Source organism: Lampris incognitus, chromosome 4 (assembly GCF_029633865.1).
Source record: "Lampris incognitus isolate fLamInc1 chromosome 4, fLamInc1.hap2, whole genome shotgun sequence".
Classification (NCBI taxonomy): Eukaryota; Metazoa; Chordata; class Actinopteri; order Lampriformes; family Lampridae; genus Lampris; species Lampris incognitus.
The window spans coordinates 17,035,475-17,041,648 of NC_079214.1; positions in this window are offsets into that span (position 1 = coordinate 17,035,475).

Here is a 6,174-nt window from a genome sequence, read left to right on the forward strand (position 1 = left end):
ATCCTGGCTGAACTACAAGAGACTTGGAGGAGGTCTGGCCCCGAGACGTGCGGTACGCAGGCCCACTGGTGTGTGGATATTCCCTGACGCCCACGAACCAGCCCCCAGCTATGGGTTAAATAGTGCCACTGCCTAGTGGATACCTCGGGAGAGGAATACGCTACAGGAGTAAACCCCTACAGAAAATCAACTTCTACAGTGCTGTTGTTTTTTGTTTTTCCTGCCCTTTTGTATCTGTTAAAGTCGGAGAGTACATCTCAATCTTGCCTCCGAAAGCAAGAGAGGCAAGATTGAGATGGCTTGGACATGTGTGGAGGAGAGATGCTGGGTATATTGGGAGAAGGATGCTGAATATGGAGCTGCCAGGGAATAGGAAAAGAGGAAGGCCAAAAAGGAGGTTTTTGGATGTGGTGAGGGAAGACATGCAGGTGGCTGGTGTGACAGAGGAAGATGCAGAAGACAGGAAGAAATGGAAATGGATGATCCACTGTAGCAACCCCTAACGGGAACAGCCGAAAGTAGTAGTAGTAGTGAGTCAGAGAGTACGGCTGGCGTCGTGTTTGGCTGCTGCTTCTCCCTCTAGTAGCCCCTCCTTCCCATCCAACCCTGTATGTTTGTGCTATGTTTATCTGTTGTCTTGTATCTGTTTCACTTGTTTCACCCTATTTATTGTAAAGCAAATTTGAGTGTTAGAAAAGCACTATGTAAGTTTGATTTATTATTATTAGAATATCTCGTTCTTGATTGGAAATGGCAACTTCTCATATCCATCCTTACATGTTCCAGCTCGAATACAATCTGGAATATGGGAGTGGACGGCACGAACATCCGCAGAAACAAAGATTACAGCAGAGGAGTTAGTCTCTTAATTCATCATAGGTGTGTTTTGGGCATAACATGAAATAAACCACACACGCGCATGCACGAATGTGCGTGACCAAACGCATCATCCCCTCCATGGAGAGAAAAACATACCCTTAAAATAACAGTAAAATACTGCGCCATTGACTTAAGACCAGGTTTTTGCTGTTCAGTCGCACAATCACTTTCCGCTGCCTCAAGATAGCAATATGCCGACAATGCGCCTGACCACCTCATTTTAAGACCAACACGCCAATGGGTGCTCAGATGGACACGAGTACATTTGCTATATAAACAACGTGAACGCTGGACGGGGAAATTACAACTGCATTAGCCTGGGACTAACAAAGACACTTGCATTGAGCTTGGCGCCAGGTGTAAGATAGCGCCCTCCAACTGTTTGCTCAGTTGCTATTTGCACAAGTTTACTGCGATTTGCATATATTTACCGTTTACTGCTTACCTGTTTCAATATGATTGCTGTCACCGACTGTATCTGCTACTTGCACTTTTTACTGTTACAATACCTGTTCATTGTGGTTAGTGTTACTGACTGCCCAAGCTGCCATTTGCACAAGTTTACTGTTTACAATACCACTGAATATGTGTTACCTTACTATTGTACAGACATTCTCCTCTGCAGCACACTGTCCAACAAAGTAAAGTATATCCTAGGCTTCACTGACTGTTTTTGTACATATAACCTGCTGCTCTTGTACTTTGAAAAATACTTTTTTGAGTACTTTTGTTATCCACTTGTGTGTAGAGCCAGCAAAACAAGCATTTCATTAGGAGAAATAAATGTAAACTTGCTTTTCATATATAACAAATAAACTTGAAACTATAACAGCATCCATAGGCCGCGGAACCGGTATGGCCAGTAGGGCCGTGGCCATACCTACTTTGGCGTGCATCAAACATAATCATGTGTAAAAATTCAAATCGCAAATACGTTACATTCTTAATGTATTGCACTTTTGCGCACTTCCCGGGCTAGTTTCCACCAGCTGTAAGCCTACGTACAGTACGTAGCCTATCACAAGCAACAAACTCTGTTTCCTAATGATTGATTGGTTATTTGTGTCGTGTGAGCTTAGCGTCACATGGACGTGAATTTCACAGAACAAAATACCAGCGCTCTATGTAAGTAGACTAACTGCTAGTGTGTTCGCTAAACTTTAAGCAATAGTAACGTTAAAATGAATGATGAAGCGTCGAAAAATAACTGATTTCTTCGGGTCAAAGTTAACCAAGGTAGCTGAGACAACCACCGTCACTCCAGCCCACAATGAGCCCTCCGAGGAACCAGAAGTAGAGTTTCTAACTGTCGCTGCTCCAACTAGCCCCTCTGCCGCTACCCTCAACGTTATGAGCCTATCGCCAGATGTACACAGGCTGTTGAAATTGTTTTATACAATTCCCGTGTCAACTGCCAGCGCCGAGAGGTCTTTCTCAACCCTTCGTTGTATGAGGACTTATCTAAGGTCAACAATGACTCAAAGGAGACTCAATGACTTGATGTGCAGCCACACACACAGGGATGCTTTGGCCAATGTGGATGGTCTCGCCATTGCCAGTGACTTCATCCAGCACGAGAGACGGAGGAACTTCTCTGGGAACGTTTAAGATGGGGTAGTGAGCGTTGACATTTTTTAATCCTATGCAACTGGACTTGACGTGTCAAATGATTTATGCTTTCTAATCATACTGATTATACTATTTGATTGTGACTCAAGTGTAGGCTATAATCAGGACAAATAAAAACAGCAATAATAAATAATAATAAATAAAGTTATGCGTTACGAGTGTGGCTTGGGGGGGGGCACGTCACGTCATTCTTGGCCCTACCCATTCTAAATGCGTTCCGTGGCCTATGACAGCATCAGCCATTTTAAAACGATAAAGAGTTGATATACACAGACAAACACATGCTAAAAATACTGCTTTTGCTTCCATCTAGCGGCTGAATTCTTTTGCCCTTGCTGCAGTGTCCATGAGCTATTTTTAGCCCTTCCCGAGCGGAAGCAGAAGCTTTGCAGAAAACGGAAGCCAGACATCGGCTGCACTGGACTACATTAGAAGTAAGCAGTTTGTTGTAATTTCTTCGTTTTTTGCGTAATTTAATATTATCGGATATATGGCAGCATATATGTGAGTTGGTGTTGTAAACACAGCCACGCTGTACTGTCTAACGTGCTGCGCATGTCTGACTTCCTGTGACGCGACCATAGCGACAGCGATGCTGTGACATCACTCGGACGCTGCCCTAACAATGTACAATGTACTGTTAATTAACAATACACAATGCACTCTTGTGAAACAATAACCTAAACAATACACTCATAAAGAAGCAAGGCCCTCGTGTATTGTTTCAGTGCATTGTTACATCACATTTGGATCGGGGGACAGAGCCCGCAGAAAGGTGAAATTTTCAGCCGTTAGGTGGCAGCAAAAGCAGGATTTCCAGCTTGAGTGTTGGCCTTTGTCTACATACCCTTTAAAACTGAAATGCTTGTTTATATTTACATAAGATCATTGTTAAATGTTTTCTTTATGTAGTAAATGTCGACATTTTGCCAAATCCATTTTCTGAATTCCAGAATTGGTGCAGTCTATGCTCACAGAACACATCCCTTAGTCAAACTGTTCTTGCATAAGCCATCTTTACTAAATAAGCTGATGATAATCCTGTTAGAATACACCACCCCTACAGAAAATACAGAGAGGCACCTCAAGGGGTTAATTCTGGTCAACTCTACACTTGGTCCTGTGTGTGTATGTGTGTGTGTGTGACATGAAAACTGAGCCTTTGTGAGTCACAGGACATGCTCTTTCTGTAAAGTGGGTTTTGTATACACTTCACATAATTGTTTACTCACATGGACTATTAACACATCATGTCAATCTGATGTTAGAAACACACTTGCTCATCGGTTGCTTAAAAAGTTGCTGTTTCAGGCTCACTTTCTATAATGAACTGAAAACAGTATGATGTTAGAATTAAGAGGGACCATAGCTGTGGGAGAAAGTAAAGATAAGGAAGATGTGAGGTATGTTGAGTGAAAGCGATGTGTGAGAGAGAGAGTGCAACTCTCTGTCTCTCTAGCTCTCTTTCCCACGTGGTCTTTCTATTATAAAGTTGAAAAATACCTACGGTCTCAGGCTTTCCCCTCTCCACCTCCTCTCCATCATTTGTTTCCATTATAGCTGTCCAGACTCCTCTTTGATATCACCGTTTCTCCCTCCTCATCCCCAGAAACAGCAGCCTCAGCAATTGTACCGTAGCTTATCCCACTATAACCAGTAGCGGCAACAACTGAGCAACATCTTCAACACTGCTATTTACAACAACTGCAGCAGTAGCATAGATAATCCCAGGGTCGGCAGCTGTCAACTCCTACAGATTATTCTGATGTCAACATGCTCTAATAGACCGACATAATAAGGTTGTCCATTACCTCCACTGAAGATTTTCCATGATCCAGTGCTGACTGAGCCCAACAGGTGTCACTGTGCTGATGGTCACGGTGAAGGCGTCCTGAAGAATTCTGGTGTCTCAGTTTATTGAGGCTCACCCCACACTGCATAGGTTCAGATCCTGGACTCCTGCCTTTATTCATTGCACTTTCTGAAAAAAGAAGAAGATGGGGATGAAGGAGAAAATAATGTCAAGATAGTAATAAAATGCTCTGTGACTTCTGAGAAAAATATATTTTGAAAAAAATTATAGACTTACCATAGCCAAAACGGAGTTGAATTGTACCAGGACGGGCGATAGACCAGTATGAGACGGAAAGTTGTCCTTCTGCGGGCCTTTCACAGGCTTTGGTCCAACTGCTGATCCGCTGGCGACCATATCTGCGTCCGTGTCAAAGCTCTTATTGTTGATTTACAGGGGAGACAAAGACTGACACCCACATACTCAGCGACTCACCAAGACAGAAAACCACACGCATGCACAGACAGTAACTGAAAATCAGATTCACGCACCTCACTCCTTCACAAATGTCGACCCGTGGAAAGTCTGGAAGATGTGAGGGGTATGTAAGGTTATAAATTACTCCTGCTTCAAGCGTAAAACTTCCATCATGACTCTCATTCATAAAGGGATATTTTGTGCATGTACGTAGTTTTCATTTGTTGGATCTTTAAGAAGGTTGCACTGGGGGAAAAAAAGGGGGGGGGGTTGCGAACACATAGGGACAGATAGACATATAGATGAAGGGGCAGAGCAAGATGCAATAGCAGGCTAGCTTTACCAACAGTCACTGAATTTGCATGGACCACAACGTCAGCAGGCCAGCTGTGTGGTTGTGCACACACTGCTTGCATGCATTTATCTGTGTCACTGGACTGAAGCTGTGTGTGCATGTTTCTACAGGTCACAGCTAAGGACACAGTCAGATTATTAGTGTGTGTGTGTGTGTGTGTGTGTGTGTGTGTGTGTGTGTGCGTGCAAGACGTTTCCCCTAGCCGGCAGTGTTGTTTAAACGTTAATCCCCGACAGGCTTAGCTACCGTCTCACTCCTTTTTATCATGCAACCTTTCCTCCTTTACTTACTCCCCACCTTCCCGCCTTACTGGTTTCTTTCTTTTCCTCCTCCCTGTCTGTTCCCCTCTCACTTTCTTCTAATCAAAGTTTTACCTACCACTTGCCTGATCTAACCTCTACGCAGGGTCGCATGCAGAACCCGAATCTCAACCAGGCATCTTTGTAATTAGCAGTTTAAAAAGAAAAAAAAAGACACAATTATTCACTTTCACTTAAAGCAACAGTCATCTTGGACAGGGATGGGATCAGTGGGGATTATTATTCGTTTAAGTGAACTGATCTTTACTGATGTTACACAGGGAACAGCTGTGTGCCCTTAATTCTCATTCCTGTTTATAAGAATAGGGAACATCTGCCCGTATCATCATTTCAGTTTTTTCAGTATTATATCTTTGTAAAGTGCTCCTACTGGAAAGACAGCCAGGAAATTAGACAGACAGAAGGATGGCAGACAGACAGGCATAGATGGGGCTTGCCTGATAAACTGGCATACAGCAAAATGGACAGGAAGACAAATATGCAGATAGAAAATCACAAAGACTGAGTCATTATAGAACAATAGAGAACAGAAAAGTAGTTGTTTTGCTAGAGACATTCTGTCAGCAGCATTCCGAACCTCCTCCTCCTCCTCGTCATCAATACTGAGATACTGCTGACTAACCCCCCCCCCACACACACACACACACACACACACAGAAGTGCACACCAACATACAGCAAACTAGTTTGCATACACACAAAGAATACTTTAAATTATAAAAT